The sequence below is a fragment of the Prionailurus viverrinus genome, chromosome C1 (genome assembly GCF_022837055.1).
Source record: "Prionailurus viverrinus isolate Anna chromosome C1, UM_Priviv_1.0, whole genome shotgun sequence".
Lineage (NCBI taxonomy): Eukaryota > Metazoa > Chordata > Mammalia > Carnivora > Felidae > Prionailurus > Prionailurus viverrinus.
The window spans coordinates 41,252,665-41,269,161 of record NC_062568.1 but is presented as its reverse complement, the minus strand read 5'-3'; the positions used below and the strand labels follow the sequence as shown (position 1 = coordinate 41,269,161).

The window sequence follows — 16,497 nt, the reverse complement described above, 5'->3', positions numbered from 1 at the left end:
AAACTATTAAGAAAACAGAAAAAGAGCACATTATTTTACTCTTTTGTTTAGTTTTCTTCATTTTAATAGAGAAATAGAAACAATCTATGCCCCATATCTTCAAAGATTTGATTCATTGTCAATGTTGGAAAAGTGGACAAATAAACAAATGCACTTTGCGAAAATATCTTTACAAGATGGGTGTTATTTTAGAAATAGGGAGCACAAAACCTAAAATAAGATTTCAGAGAAATCTGAGTCTAAACTTGTAAGATACAGGAGAGAAAGTTGCATTGGGAACATGCAAGTGGGTCTGACTTAAACAACTGACCTTTGGACACAGTATGGGGAAAACAGAAAATGATAATGTTATTTTTATAAGGGAACTTAAGGATTTATGGATTAGTAAACTACATATGTATAATGAGAAGAGGTATGAGGAATTATTTTAGGAATAATTTTAGAAAAAACATTTATTGAACAGAAAGTCAATGCTATTTAATAGAGAACCTCTTGAGTGCTGGTCTGAGTCTGAATCACAGGAAGATGCATTACAAGGCCATCTAGAGGCCTGTCCAGAGCGGTTGCTCAACAGTGAGATTTGTAGTACAGCAACTCAATTTTTTCTTGCTGACTTCATAGCAAAGAAATGCTCTAAAATATTTTTGGTGTAAAACTAATATACTTGAAATCATTGCAATGCTTAGGAATTTCCCTGTAATGTTACCCTGAAGATGAATAGCCATGATTTAGTATGAAAAGTTTAGTTAGCTGAATGAGAAAAATTGAGTTCATATTATCTCTCTTCCACAGATATTTCTCATATTAACTATTGAGAAACTATATGAAAAGTATAGAGAAAAAAAATTAATCTTGAAGACCACTATTATTTTAAAATGCATGCTCAATATCTTGATCATACTAGAGTCATATCTTTAAAGTAAAATCACCACATATTTTTTTATATATATCTCAGTTTGAAAGACTGGTTTATAAAGCGTTAAAAGATTCTAATTAGAACTACCCTTCACCTTAACTGCAGTATGAACAGTGGAGATCTGCTTGTCTACATGGAAAAATTTCATGTGCTAATTCACAGGTGCATAACAACTATAAGGCATTCCACATGCAGTAGAGGGAGGGGACAGGAACATCCTTCCAGACAGGGGTCAGTAAATTATAAGAGCAGGTCAATTTTCTCCATTCTAATATGGCTTCTTGAGTAATAATAAATGTCATGTATACCAAGTAGTGTTAAAACTATTTGAAGAACATTATTTTGTTTTATATTCCTTTTTTGGTTTTTTTTGTGGGACATTTAAAATTCATCATTAGTATTTATTTTTGAAAATTTTCTGTATTTCTTTAGTATACATGCCATTTGAAAACCAAATCCATGTCCATAGGAAGTACCTTAGCACAACAACAACAACAACAACAACAACAACAACAAATGCAGACTCTTGGGGTGCCTGGCTGGCTGGGTTCATAGAGCATGAGACTCTTGATCTCAGGGTTGTGAGTTCAGGCCTCATGTCGGGTACAAAATCTGCTTAAACACACACACAACAAAAAATAGTAATAAAAAAAGAAACAACAACAACAAAGTAAAATAAATACCAAAGGTTAATAAATATATGAAAAAGATTCTCAATTTCACATATAATGAAATAAATACTTAAAAAAATACAGACTTTAGAACTCAAAAAAATACAGACTCTAGAATTAGATTTACTTACTGTATATCCTGAGTCCGACACTTGTTAGCAATCAGTTTTTGGGCAAATAACCTAATCTGTCTGTGTCTACAGTTATTCATGTGGAATAGGGATAATAATAATTTCTCAGCTGAGTTATTATAGACATAAATTATTAGGTAAGTATTTAAAGGATAACTGGAATAAAAGAACTACTTAATAAATGTGGCAATCACTACCTTACCTTTCATTTTTCACAAGACTTAACCAAAATGCCTATTTTATAATAGGTGTTCAATATATATGTATTTGATGAATTAATGCATAATAACATTTCCAACATAGTTAATTTCAGTGAGCCCTAATACATGTGAGGTACATGATCTCATTTAGTATTTTCCATGATTCAGTATGGTGATTATTAATCTCTGCATCAGAGAAAACTTTATACATTATGTAAGAGAAAACTAAGGCTGAAAACTAAGGCTGAAAGATTAAGTAATTTGCCTATTGCCAGAAAGCTAGTAAGACAGAGCCAGAATGGAAAACTGAAGTCGATATGACTTCAAAGATTTGCTGGGGCTTTTTTATTTTTTAAAATTTTTTTAATGTTTATTTGTTTTTGAGGGAGAAAGAGAGAGAGAGTGTGTGAGCAGGGGCAGGGAAGGGGCAGAGAGAGGGAGAGACACAGAACTTGAAGTGGGCTCCAGCTCTGTGCTGTCAGCACAGCCTGACGTGGGGCTTGAACTCACGAATTGTGAGATCATGACCTGAGCTGAAGTTGGACGCTTAACTGACCGAGCCACCCAGGTGCCCAAAGATTTGCTGTTTTTTATGTATATAATAACACTTTATTATTCACTCATCTATTACACTGCTGATGTGTATAAGGTGCCATTACTGAAGTCTCACTTGAATATTGGTGAAACTTCAGAGCTATATAACACATCTTATATTCTTATGGATCTTACAGTCATAAGGAAATATACAAAAATAACATAAAAGTCAGATCATGTTCTGTGTCGTTCAAATGGCACTTAACAGAAAGTTATAGAGATTCAGAGAATGGTGTCATTCTTGTTTTATGAAAATGGGAGTGAGGTAGGATTCCCAAGGGTCAAAGCAAGGGTGGAATGACCATTTCACACGGAGATATCTGAAGGAAGATGAGTAGAGTCCATAAGGTCTAAGGCACAAACTAAATATGGCAAAAGTTGGGTTGTGGCATAAAGTTGTGGCATGATGGTAAAATGTTTTATCAGTCAAGGTTCCATCTGAGAAACAGAACTACTAGCTTGTACACACGCACACATGCACATGTGTGCGCACACACATTTCTCTCAAGGAATGGGTTATGCCGTTATAAGGCTGGCTGGGCAATTTTGAAAAGCATATTACAGGCCATCAAAAAGCACAGGCTGGAAGTTCTTGGGCAGGACCTGACCTCAGGTGGAATTTCTTTTTTAGGGACACAGCAGTTCTATTCTTAAGGCCTTTAAATTGATTGTATTAAACCCACTCAGATTATCTAAGATGTTCTTTTTTACATAAAGTCAACTGATTATAGATGTTAGTCATATCTACAAAATGACTTATGGCAAAACCTAGATTAGTATTTGACTGAAAACTGGATAATATAAGCTGGCCCAGTCGGCATATAGCACTGACCACCCCAAGTACTAATGATGGGCAAGGCTAAAAAGATGAAATTGAGAAGGCTTTGCATGGCAGGAGAAGCAGTTTGAGTAGTGAACTAATCAAGTAGGATTTTAGGAAGATAAATCTGTAATGATCTAAAGTTGATTTGGATCCAGAGCCATAGGAGGACTATCGACTTCTTAGGAAGTTATTTTAATGGTCTAAGTGTGTGATTCTAAATTTATATAGGGTAATAGATAAACGTATAGTGGAAAATAAAGATGTGCTAAATATTCCAGGGAGAGAATTGATGCAACAGAGGAATAATTTATATGTGGGAAAAAGAAAAAATATCTATTTTCATCATGGGTCAAAAGGAGAATGATCATACCATTAAAAGAATTCCATCACTACATTCACTTTTGGGATCCACTGGTTACAAATTAATCTGAATAAGTTTACCAGAGCTGTTCAAGAATCATAATTCTCCTGGGGAAATAGTAAGTTTTACATTTAGGGGTTTTCAGTTTTTTGTTTTTTTGTTTTTTTTAATGTATATTTTTGAGAGAGAGAGGAGACAGAGCATGAGCAGGGGCAGAGAGAGAGATAGTGAGACACAGAATCTGAAGCAGGCTTCAGGCTCCAAGCTGTCAGCACAAAGCTCAATGTGGGGCTCAAACTCACAAACCACGAGAGCATGACCTGAGCCAAAGTCAGATACTTAACCGACTGAGCCACTTTCAGTTTTAAAGTAATAGTTTTCTGCTTTCGTTTTATAATTTCTTTAATTTTTTAAGAACATATATTTGATCACATTCTTTTTCTTTATATAAAATTCTATTTCAAAAATTCACATTTAATATTCAGAGTACACTTATTTTGGGTCATATGTGGATATAAAATAATAGTTATTTTCAAAAGTATTATTCTGTATAGGGTTCATTAATTTTTTTTAATGAACAGCAACAGCATTAATAATAGTTCATTGGGAATTCTGCATATTATCCTGTGTACTCTCTAGTCATGTTTTTCAAACTACAGGTTATGCTTTTTTTTATGAAAAAAATTGGGTCATGAGTTTAATGCATGAGATCATGGGTGGATCATGTATTTAAAAATGAAATAGAATAGAAGAGAAAAAAGATAAGACATTTCCAGAATGCATATGGTAAATATTAATTTGTTCCATAAAATTGTGGTTCATAGTCATAAAAGTATGAAAGCCACTGCCTTCAAACAGTAAACTGCCTTTGAATGGTACCAAAGTCTTCACCAGATTTAACTCATTCAAATCATAAAACAATAATAGGAGGAACTGCTTAAAAGAGCCATTAAATTTTTAATAAAGATGATACACATGTAAATTTAACCACATGTCCTCATTGAATATAGCATCTTAAAATTATTTCTGAATATGCATATACACATGGTAAAGTGATACAGAAATAGAGTAAAATGTAATTGCAAGTTCCCTGTGCACCCATTCATTCACAATGGCTTATCCATTTGAATGCAGTTCCTAATACATGCAAGGTCCTGATCTAGAAAAATAAGATTGGATTAGTCAACCAAAGAGATAAAATCCTGCTCTCCTGGGCTTTACATATAACAAGTAAAATAATACTACTTTTTCTGAGAAACACTTGATAATAAAATTATATCTTTATTTCTTAATACATTGATTATTGTATTGATTTGTATTATTTATGTTATTAATATAGTGTTAGTATTATTTATATATTGTATGGTGTATGTATTAATATATATAGTATTTATTTATTTTGTTAGTTAATGTTTATTTTTGAGACAGAGCATGAGTGGGTAGGGGCAGAGAGAGAGAGAGACACAGAATCTGAAGCAGGCTCCAGGCTCTGAGCTGTCAGCACACAGCCCATTGTGGGACTTGAACTCACAAACCATGAGATCATTACCTGAGCTGAAGTCAGATGCTTAACTGACTGAGCCACCCAGGTGCCCCTATTAAAATATATATTATGAACACAACATGTTACCTATTCATACAGTATTCATACTTACTCATATAGTACTGCAATGCAGAAAAATAAAGCAGGATATTGGGGATTGGGAGAAGTGGGAAAGAGGGAGAGGTGGTGCTGTGTTATACAGAATGGTCAGGGACGATCTCTGAGGAGGGCAAATGCCTTAGGGAAATGACAAAGTGAGACATGTGGCCACATGCCAGAAGAGCAGTCCGGACATGGCCAGCATTTGCAAGGTGGGAGCATGCTTGCCTAGTCAAAATCTTATCAGGGGTTGGGGTGGCTGGAATGCAGTAGAATGTGGTGGAAGGACGGGAAGCCCCAAAGGCACATGTAGAGTAGAGCAGGTGGGACAGTGGGTGCCTTGTAGTTCTTGCAGGGCCTTGGAGCCCTTGCCCAGGCAAGGAGAGTGATTGTGGCTTGAAGCTGAGTAGGACCTGAAGGAGGAAGGTGGTGGGCATTGGGGGATATTTTGAAGATAATGCTGATAGGGCCTATAGATGGATTGTGTAGGAGCTTTCTATTTCTGCTATAATTAGAACAGTAAGCAGAAATTTAAAAAAAATTTTTGATCACCCTTAAGGAAAGCCATAGGATTTTCCATTCCTTCCAAATTTTGATGAGACTGCTAAACTGTCTTTTCTATAAAGGTGAAATACTGGAAAACTTTTACCTTAACAAACTTAATATTCTGTTGATGTGAAGTGGTCATTTTTCAAATGAAGAATTATGATGCTTCATAAAAGAACACTTATTTATTAAAAGTTTTATTCTAAAGAGTTTGCATGCCAGTTTGCACTATTTTTGAGTAGAGAGCCAGCGTTCCTTCATTGTCTGTTTGCTGTGTTCCAAGTTTTAAAAGTGAGTGAATCCAGGGGCACCTGGTGGCTTAGTCGGTTAAGCGTCCGGCTTTGGCTCAGGTCACTGTCTCATGGTTCATGAGTTCGAGCCCTGCGTCGGGCTCTGTGCTGACAGCTCATAGCCTGGATCCTACATTGGATTCTGTGTTTCCCTCTCTCGCTGCCTTCCCTCACTCACGCTCGGTCTCTCTCTTTAAAAAAAAAAATAATAATTAGAAAACAAATTTAAGAGTGAGTGAATCCAAAACAAATGGGAACGGGACTTTGACCTTAAAAACCTATGACTTCCCATGGGGAGAAAGAACGGGCACCAGAAACAAACAAACAAAAAAAAAGTTGGAAGAAAACTAAATAGATGATGGCCAACAAGATAAAATATGAATGTCAAAGAGAAGTTTGAAGTGAAAGACAATGTTATGTATCAATGATTTCTAGAGGTATCGGAGTTTCATATGTGAAACATGCAGTTTGCCATTAGGTGTGTTTGGTAAGAGAGAAGGCTTCACTGAGCTGTGACCCCCAGTATCTTCCTGACGAAGTGAGTTGTTGGTTTTCTGCCAGTCTTTCTCAGTCTCACAACCTAATCTTCCTTAACATTTATAACCTGTAGGCTCTTATTTGGCTTCCAAAAACAAACAAAAAAAACCCCAGCAAAGAACAGCAACAATAACAACAAAACCCATGAAAAGCAGATGCAATTTCAGGATAGTAAGTGGTTAGAACTTGAGTATTCTAACCCTCAGTAGTTGAAATCCCCATCTTAGCCACTTACAGTTGGAACTTATAACAAACCTCTTAATAGTAATTGATATAGACAAATCAGAACCTAGATTTGTGGCATGTTCATATGTCCCCAACAATAGGAAGGCTGTACCCCAACAACTCCACTGATGTTATCAGAATTAAGATAAAAATTTTTTAATGTTTATTTATTTTTGAGAGAGAGAGAGACAGAGACAGAGACAGAGAGACAGAGTGTGAGTGGGGTAGGGACAGAGAGACAGAGACAGAATCTGAAGCAGGCTTCAGCCTCTGAGCTGTCAGCACAAATCCTGACGCGGAGCTCGAACCCAGGAACCACGAAATCCTGACCTGAGCTGAAGTCAGATGTTCAACTGACTGCGCCACCCAGGCACCCCTGATGTTATGAGAATTTTATCAGAATAACTACATCATTGCTGCATCCTATTGCAGTGATTGGAGCAGCACTTGTCAAACTATCCGGGTTCAAATTTCAGCTCTCTCAGTTAATATCTGAATTATGTGACTTTTCTCAAGTTTTCCCATTTGTAAAATAGGATTAATAATTGTACCTACTTCATTGGACTGTTAGAAGGTTTAAATGAGTTAATAAATTAAAAACCTCTTCAATCAGGGGGGCCTGGGTGGTTCAGTTGGTTAAGCAAACGGCTTCGGCCTAGGTCATGATATTGCTGTTTCCGAGTTCAAGCCCCTTGTCAGGCTCTGTGCTGACAGCTCAGAGCCTGGAGCCTGCTTCCCATTCTGTGTGTCCTTCTCTCTCTGCCCCTCCCCTGCTCTCTCTCTCTCTCAAAAATAAACTCTAAAAAAAAAAAATTTAAAAACCTCTTCAATCAAGGTCTCGTATATCAAAAGCTTATTATTAGTAGCATTATAGACAGTGTTCTGTGAAGTCTGGAGTTGCACTAGTTATTATCTCTTGAAAATTATTTAGTGTTTGCATTATTGCCTGAAAAACAGAACAAAGTTCTTAGAATACATGTCAGGTTATGTTTTCTGTTCACATCAGAATCAGAAGCAATGAGATTAGCCCATGTACCTGCAGTGGCCAGCTTGAGAATTTCAGTGGGGAAGGAATAGCTTTTCCTGTAAGCATGACAGGAGACTGCTGACCTTGTAGGTTTATATACCAGAGAAGGTTTTGATTGTTAAAGAAAGATACCATTGTAATCATACTTTCCTATTACCTTGAGTTTTCAGCAACTGCATTCTGGAGCAAGATGTTAATGCAAAGATCATCTTGGTCTTAAAATCAAATGCAGAAATATCAGGAAGTCCATGCATACCTTATAAAACTGTTGTGGAGTTTTACAAGTAAAAAGTTAATGAAGAGAGACAATTGCAACATTATGTGGCCTAATGACTCATGGTACAGAAAGGCTTTAATGTAACTAAATCATTTTACTAATGACTTCTCAAATCATTTTTTGTGAATATATGATAAATTACCCTTCAATGAAATGTTAATATTGGTTTATGACTTAATAGAAGAAAGTCTGGGTCTCAGAAATAAATACTGCAGTGTCAGAAACAATGGAAATAAGCAGAGAAAACATTCAAATTGAACCCTGTGGAATCATTGAAAGTTGGGTAAAAGATACATCCCTATAATTGATGAGATGCATTTCCAAAGCATCCAAAATGGTTTAGAATTCCAAATTCATGAGATTCCTTAGAGCAGCTTTATAGTAGCAGTAAACACAAGCATTTGCCAATTTTGCTGGTTGTAGATACCAGGGGGAACGTAAAAAAATATATATACATCAAAGCCCATAAGAGCTTAACTGCATTCCATGTAATTCATTTCATTTGTTCAAAAATGAATCTTAGTTAATCTCAAAGCATAGGAGCCATTTTTAAAAAAAGAAATTTTATATGGAGCCTTTCAAAAAAGTTTTCTTAGACATTAGAACTGTTTTTTCATAATGCTAGTATGTATAACATATTCATTCCAAATATTTTGAAACTGTAGTATGAGCATAAAAATTGAACATTAACCATCATTCTTTCCAATTAAAAAAGTGATATGTGCTATATCAATATATCAAATATATTGGAAATAATTCTGCATCTGTACTATTTGGAAATGTCCCTTTATGTACCACAGCAACACTGACACATACTAAAAAAGGAAATTAGAGAGCTATAGTATGTTATTTTCCCATTGCTTGCTTCAGAATGGTAAGCTTAAAAGTTTTCATGCTAAACAATGTGAAAACAAGTAAGATTATAGTAATGATGGGAAATTTGCTGAATTATGGCTTTATAGTTGGTACGTGCTTATAGAATACAAGAATAAATGGAAAAAGAGAAATGACAGTAAGCACCTATCATTACTTAATTTCTCAATTCTTGAGATGAACTTATAAAATGAATTTAATTTCTGGAAAGCATATGTTTGTTTTAAAAGAGCATATGCTTAGTTGTGTGTGTGTGTGTGTGTGTGTGTGTGTGTGTGTGTGTTTCCTAAAGTTTTCCCGGGTAACTGAAATAGTTATTTTTTAAAAATTTTTATTTTTTCATTACTACTTTTTTTATTGATGTATATATTGACATCTACATTATGTCAGTTTCAGGTATACAACATACTGATTAGATGTATGGTATATGGTAAAATGGTTACCACAAAAAGTCTAGTAAACATAATTTTGAAGGTAATCATCATTGTATACTTTACATATGAGAATTCTCTTTTAAATGTTGTATAGCTTCTAGAAATTACTCAATAGAAATTAAAAACTCCAGGGGCACCTGGGTGGCTCAGTTGATTAAGCATCTGACTTCGGTTCAGGTCATGATCTCACGGTTTGTGAGTTCGAGCCCCACATAGGGCCCTGTGCTGTCAGGGCAGATCCTGTCTCCCTCCCTCTCTCCCCCTCTCCTGTGCATGTTCTCTCCCTTTCTCTCTGTCTCAAAAATAAATAAATCTTAAAAAAAAATAGTAATCCCTTCATCTTTATTCTCATTTCTCATAGGTCCTTCAAAAAATGCTCACCTCTGTACTAATTTTCCTATATTTAGCATATGCTTATTTTAGTTACCAAAACTGCTATTGAAATCAACTTGATAAAAGGATTATTTTTTTTTTACATTTTTAAACATTTTCCCCAAAAATTACAAAATTCCCTATTGGCCCAGACCTTTAAATATTCCAAGCTTCAGAAAGCTACCACTTGATTCCTTTGAGACCAAGTCAGACTTTTCCTTCTTCACAAACATTCTTTGCCTATGAACAAACTTTGTTGTTATTTCATATACTGCCAAACATATCCATGTAGAAATATGAAATAAATGATAAATTATCGAGCATTCGGAAAATTTCCCATATATAACAAGGTGGTCTCCAGTTGAAGAAGTATTTAAAGATAAATAACATCTTAGGCAATATTTATCCAGGGACTATGTTAACAATAATATCATTAAGCAGAGCAGAATGAGAGAAATAAAATACTTTACAGAAACTTACACTTTGTGGCCTCTCTGTTATGGAGGTAAATACGTAGACTTTATTTAGTCTGCTTTAGCTCACATCTCTGCCAAACTGCTGACTGGTTTTAAATGATGTCCAAAGGGTCAATTAACACACAAAGCCACATAGACAAACCAATTTCACAATGAACACATATAAAGGGAAGACATGTATACACATTCTATTTTGTCTTTGGAATCATTCATCTGCTTCCTAAGTAGGTTATCTCTTTCAAATTGGGAATCATATTTTGCAAAGGAAAGAAAAATGGACATAGACTAGTAGATTTGATTTCTAGACTGAATTTTCCTACTATCTTGCTGTGTAAGCTTGAGCCTCACATTATTTTATCAAGAAGATGATGGAATTAGAAGACTCACAAAGTCCTTTTCAACACTAAAAGTCAATGAATCTGTTATACATAAAATGTCTTTTATTTTTTAAGAAAAAGATACTGTAGTCCATTGTGAAATGTAAGGAATAATTAATATGGAGTTTTTAGTTTCTTTTTTTTTAATGTTTATTTAGAGAGAGAAAGAAAGCCAGGGAGGGGTAGAGAGAGAGGAGGACAGAGGATCTGGATCAAGTTATTTATATTTAAACATCAAATCAGCATTATTAGCGGATATATGGTTGCATTTCAAATATTGATTGGAAAGATGTTAACTGGAAGCAGGTTGCCTCCAGAATTCTTTGTCATTTGTTTCTGGTATTGTGAGATAAGAAAAGTAGCCAATTCCCTTCAGAGACAAGAGTCTCTTCTGAAGACAAAGGCAAAATTCCAGCTGACAGTGTCCTTACATTTTAGGAGATGTGCGGAGGAAGTGGCCATCTTTCGTCTCTTAAGAAATAGGTACATACATATATTTAAAACAAACTGAAGTCATTTTTGTCTTTCTTCTAATCTTATGAACTATGGGAAACTTCATCTCCATAACAATTATGCATATTTTTACATTTAAGAATGGTCTCCTGTTGTGTGCCTGTTTCTTCAGTTTCCAAGAAAGTGTTTGTTATCTTCTCTTTTCTCTTCCTGCTGGAATAAGCAGCTCCTTTTTCTGAACCTTTAAAATTCATATTCAAGAAAGTACAAGTGGAGTCCAGTCTCAGTCTTTGTGGTAGATAGTATTGGAGCATCTTCTTTCTCTGTAACTCGCATAGTTTGATTGCAAAGCAGTAAAAAGAAAGGCCATCGGGAGCTAAAGATCTGATGTAATTTATGTAACCATAGTCTTCCAAAAGATGTATCTCAGAATATAGAGAATACAGATAAAACTTGGAAGAAGCACTTGTTCACGCTATAGGTCTGCACTGTATTATTTGCTAAGAATAATAACTTTATTATTTCATCAACATGATAAATGCTGATTATTAAAAATTAAGCAGTGCAGAAAAGCACAGAAGTATAGAAATCAGCCCAATGCTCAAAATCATCTCAGGCAGAAACAACCCACTAGTAAACCCAGTGTTTACTAGAAGTCCAGGTAATCTGGACTCTCTCTGAATAAATACAAATGCAAGAATAGATGTATGGATTTAAAAAATAACATTCAGCAGTATATAAACAACTCTATACTAGTAACTTTCTGTGCACTTCACATCTGTCGTCTCATTTAATCTTCACAAATGCCCAATGAGATTAGGTCTATTAATATCCCCCATTTAACAGCAAAATTGTAACATTAAACTGGAAATGGTCAAATAGTTAAGGAGAATGAGTCTGGGAATGAGCCAGATAGTCCTATCCAAATAGATAGTTTGGAAGAATAAACTTTATAAGGGGGAAATTATAGGGGTTCCTGGGGGACTCCTTCAGTTAAGTATCTGACTTCAGCTCAGGTCATGATCATGGTTCATGAATTCAGCCCTGCATCGGTTTCTGTGCTGACAGCTCGAAGCCTGCTTGGGATTCTCCCTCTCTTCTTCTCCCTCTCTCTCTGCCTTTCCCCCATTCTCTCTCTCTCTCTCTCTCTCTCTCTCTCTCTCTCAAAAATAAATAAATAAACTAAAAAAAATTAAAAAGAAATATTGTAACATGCATGCTATTTTACAATAAAAAACATTGAACTTTACTTGAATTTAACAAACCAAAAAATAAAATTTAAGTGAATTAAAGGAGTTACTAAATTTCAGAAACGTGTATCTTAGCCAAAAGGGATATTAGTTCCTGAAAGATTGCTCTAAGGTTAAAGGAAGACATTTATGAAAGTCATTAGCTGTTTGGCATCCTTATGTTTTTCCTTAATAGCACATTTCAGTTTTTGATAGCATGTATGTATGAATGATGAAGTAGGTAGCCTACTTACATTTCTCCTTATAGTGTGCTCCACTTCCCAGGTTTTGTTGCTCATTTCAATTCTACTTGCCAGGATTCGCAACATTTATATTTTGTTCTGAAACTATAACTCCCTTAGTAGTTTAGATGTAATTATATATTGAAATGGATTCAGATCACCAACACTCCACCTACCATTTCTTCTCTGTTTCTCAGTTCTTTATTTGATTTTGGTTTTCCTCTTCAAAAAAAATTTTTTTATAAAAAAGACTCAATAGGGCACCTGGGTGGCTCAGTCAGTTAGGCGTCTGACTTCAGCTCTGGTCATGATCTCACAGCTCCTGGGTTCGAGCCCCATGTCAGGATCTGTGCTGACAGCTCAAAGCCTGGAGCCTACTTCAGATTTTGTGTCTCCCTCTCTCTCAGCCCCTCCCCAAATTGCGCCCTCTCTCAAAAATACATAAACATTAAAAATTTTTTTAAAAGACTCAATAACTTCAGTATTTTGTGTGCTGTTTCATATTTGAGAATGTCTGCTTATCATCTTAGATCTTCCTTTCCCTAAGAGCACTCGTCCCTGTCACACAGTCTTCCCTCATTCCCATGTTGAAAAAGACTCTGAATCCACCTCACTTTCTCCCTTGAAGTTGTCTTACTTTTTTTGCATAGTTGCCTGAGACTTGATTCTTTATCATTACATTTTAATAACATAACATATGGGCCTAACTTAAGTCTCAGTGAACACCTCTAATGCCTTTCAGAAAATGAAGTCCTCAGTTCTGCTGTGAAGGTTGCCTGGGAGGAGAAGTGAAGAGAAAATGAGGCCTCTGTTCCTCAAAATGTAACAACAAACTCAATTACTCAAAGAAATAGATTACAGTGATTAAGGACTATTATTCATACTACAGAACCAACAGTTTGGGATCTGGGAGAGCTGTGTGCAGGAATCAAAAGAGCATTGGGCTTTGGAGTCTCAGAACTGAGTTGAAAGTAGGCTCTACAACTTAGTGGCAAGCCTAGTATTTAACTGTTTTCACAGCTACAAAATGCAAATGACAGGTTCCTTATAAAGTTTTTATGACAGTTAAACAAGATAACATCGGTACAGTGCCTGGCACATGGTTAGCACTCACTAAATGTTAGTGTTACCGTGTCTTTCAGTTACACCTAGGCTTAATAAAGATTTGCTGGCGCATCTGGGTGGCTCAGCAGATTAAGCCTTGGACTCAATTTCAGCTCAAGTCATGCTCTCACAGTTCGGTTCGTGAGATTAAGCCCTGAATCCAGTTCTGTGCTGACAGCATGGAGCCTCTCTCCCTCTCTCTCTGCCCCTCCCCTATGCTCTCTCTCTCAAAACAAATAAACATTAAAAACATTGATATAACATTGTTTTTATGGAAAAAAGTTTCAAACAACCAATTTACAGATTGGTGTTTTTAGAATGCAGCACATCCATTAGTAGATTAGACCCTGATTCTTTGCATATGTGAATAACACAACTGTTCCAAGATTCATTGTTAGGAAATCATAGAATCAAGTTGCACAATCTTCCTCTCTACCTGTGCCTTGTCTCTCAGGCAGATTTTATCTGTGATAGAATAACTCACGAATGGTGAGAGACAAGGCAGCAATGGTTAATTACTTCCTAGGAGATTTAGAGTCAGAAGGCATAAATCACTCTATCCCAGACTCTGCAGGTTCAGATAAGAAATGGTACCTCGGGCAGCAAGCAAGCAAGCAATGAAGGGCCTTGATTTTCCTTCACTTGATCCCCAGTTATAATCCTAAATAATTAAAGACAGATCTCTAGCTCCATCAGGTTTTGCATTTATTTCTGAGGATTACCACACCACACCACTTACTTACTTACATGTCTGTTTTTATTGCTTATTAGAATGGTATTGCTCCAGACTTGTTCACACAAACATTTGCCGAGATGACGGGATAAAAACAAAGCAAGTCTTGCAAGCAGAGAACTATTTCCATTTGCAAATATTCAGACTAAATAATATGCTACAGGAACTGCTGGGGAAAATGAGTGAGATTGAATATACTCAAGCATTTTCAAGAGAAACATGTCAATAAATTTAAGTTTTAAAAAGTATGTAGAAAGAGTGAGGAAACAGCAGCTAAAAGATTTAAGAAATTAGAATTCTACAGATGATTTTGTATGTTTGCATGTGAGCATGACAATAGTAGGTGAAAGTAGGAAATCAGTTATTATAATCAATGAATTATCTATTCTTTTTGGAAAAGTAAATAAGGCACAGAAAAATTTTATAGTAGAGATATAGAGACCACAGATCCATAAGCATTGTGTAAACTCGCACAACTTTAGCTCAGACTTTTATAATGAATTAATGAATGAATGTTACTTTTTACATTTATTTAGTAAATTTCATGAATAATATCTTTCTATATGTTTTCCAGTGTAGTAAAACTTGCAAGTGATGGAAGCACACATGACATTATAGTAAATGAGTCAAACGACAGGGCACTAATTAGCCAAGTGAGTACAGGAGCTCATTCAATAGTTACCAACATAAAATGGAAATATTTGTAGTTAAAAACAAAGTTAATGGACTATTACAAATTTAAATGATTTTGTTGTTAGTTTCAGCATCAATCACTATGGTGAGATGATGTGTAGAACTGTATCCATAGCGAGTTTCACTGTAGGGCATAAATTAACAATCTTTTTTTTAATCTAATTCCAAGAGGCAAGTTTGTAATTCCAGAATAGCTGATCAACAAAAGACATGAATGCTTACTTTAGAGCTGTTTATAGACTGCTTCAGCCTCCTTCTTTTTAGCATGTACTAGGTGCCAGACTCCAGGTGTTTAAAATGCCTCCCCCACAGTTTCATAGAAGAGTCTCCAAGGACTATACAATGTTGAATGATTGGAGGAACACACAAGACCCCTTGGGTCTCATGAATGTCTTTACTCATCATGTAAGGCTCTAATAAAGGCAGTGAAAATGTTACAGCAAGAGAAAGAATACACACAAAAACATCAGGAGCCCAAGAAGCTTCCAGCACAGCTCTCTAGGACCCTTTTTTAGCCGCACAAAACTCATCTCCAGATTATGAACCACCAACATATGTGCAAGGAATTTTGGCTTCAAAAGACCTTGTTCTTATATTGGCCAAAAATAAGTATGAGATTTCTACACATCCCAGAGACATGCATACAGCTGGCTCACTATCTTACACACTGTGATACCTTGAGTTACACCGAGGATCATCCATGGGAAGGGTGATGACGGATTTTTTTTAATGGAGACCAAGAGCCAGTGGAAATGATTTTCGTGATTAAGGTGAGGTGGCCTTTAGTGTCATGCATGTACAGCATCCCAGAGACATCCTCGAAAAATGGCCCATTTTACAAAGTCTAAGGGTTCAGTATGGCTGGAGTGTAGACTAGAAGTAGATAAAGAATCATGAAGATTGTATTCCTGGGTGACAGGTGTGACAGGTTGATGGACTTGAACTTGAACTAGAGGATAATGAGGTACCAGTTTAGGAACACTTAGGTTGGAGATATCCGAGAAATAATTAAAAGACCAGAATACAGAGCACAGTGTTTTGAGACCACTCAGTACGCACTAAACAACTAAAAGACTAATACTGTGATCTTGCATTTTAAAAGTTCTAGGGGCGCCTGGGTGGCGCAGTCGGTTAAGCATCCGACTTCAACCAGGTCACGATCTCGCGGTCTGGGAGTTCCAGCCCTGCGTCAGGCTCTGGGCTGATGGCTCAGAGCCTGGAGCCTGTTTCCGATTCTGTGTCTCCCTCTCTCTCTGCCCCTCCCCCGTTCA

General features: G+C 36.0%; 1 protein-coding gene across 6 annotated transcripts in view; it reads left to right on the top strand.

Moving 5' to 3' along the window:
- GULP1 (GULP PTB domain containing engulfment adaptor 1) overlaps positions 1-16,497 on the top strand; it is a 268,550-nt gene that overhangs the window by 175,671 nt on the left and 76,382 nt on the right. The window lies entirely within an intron of this gene.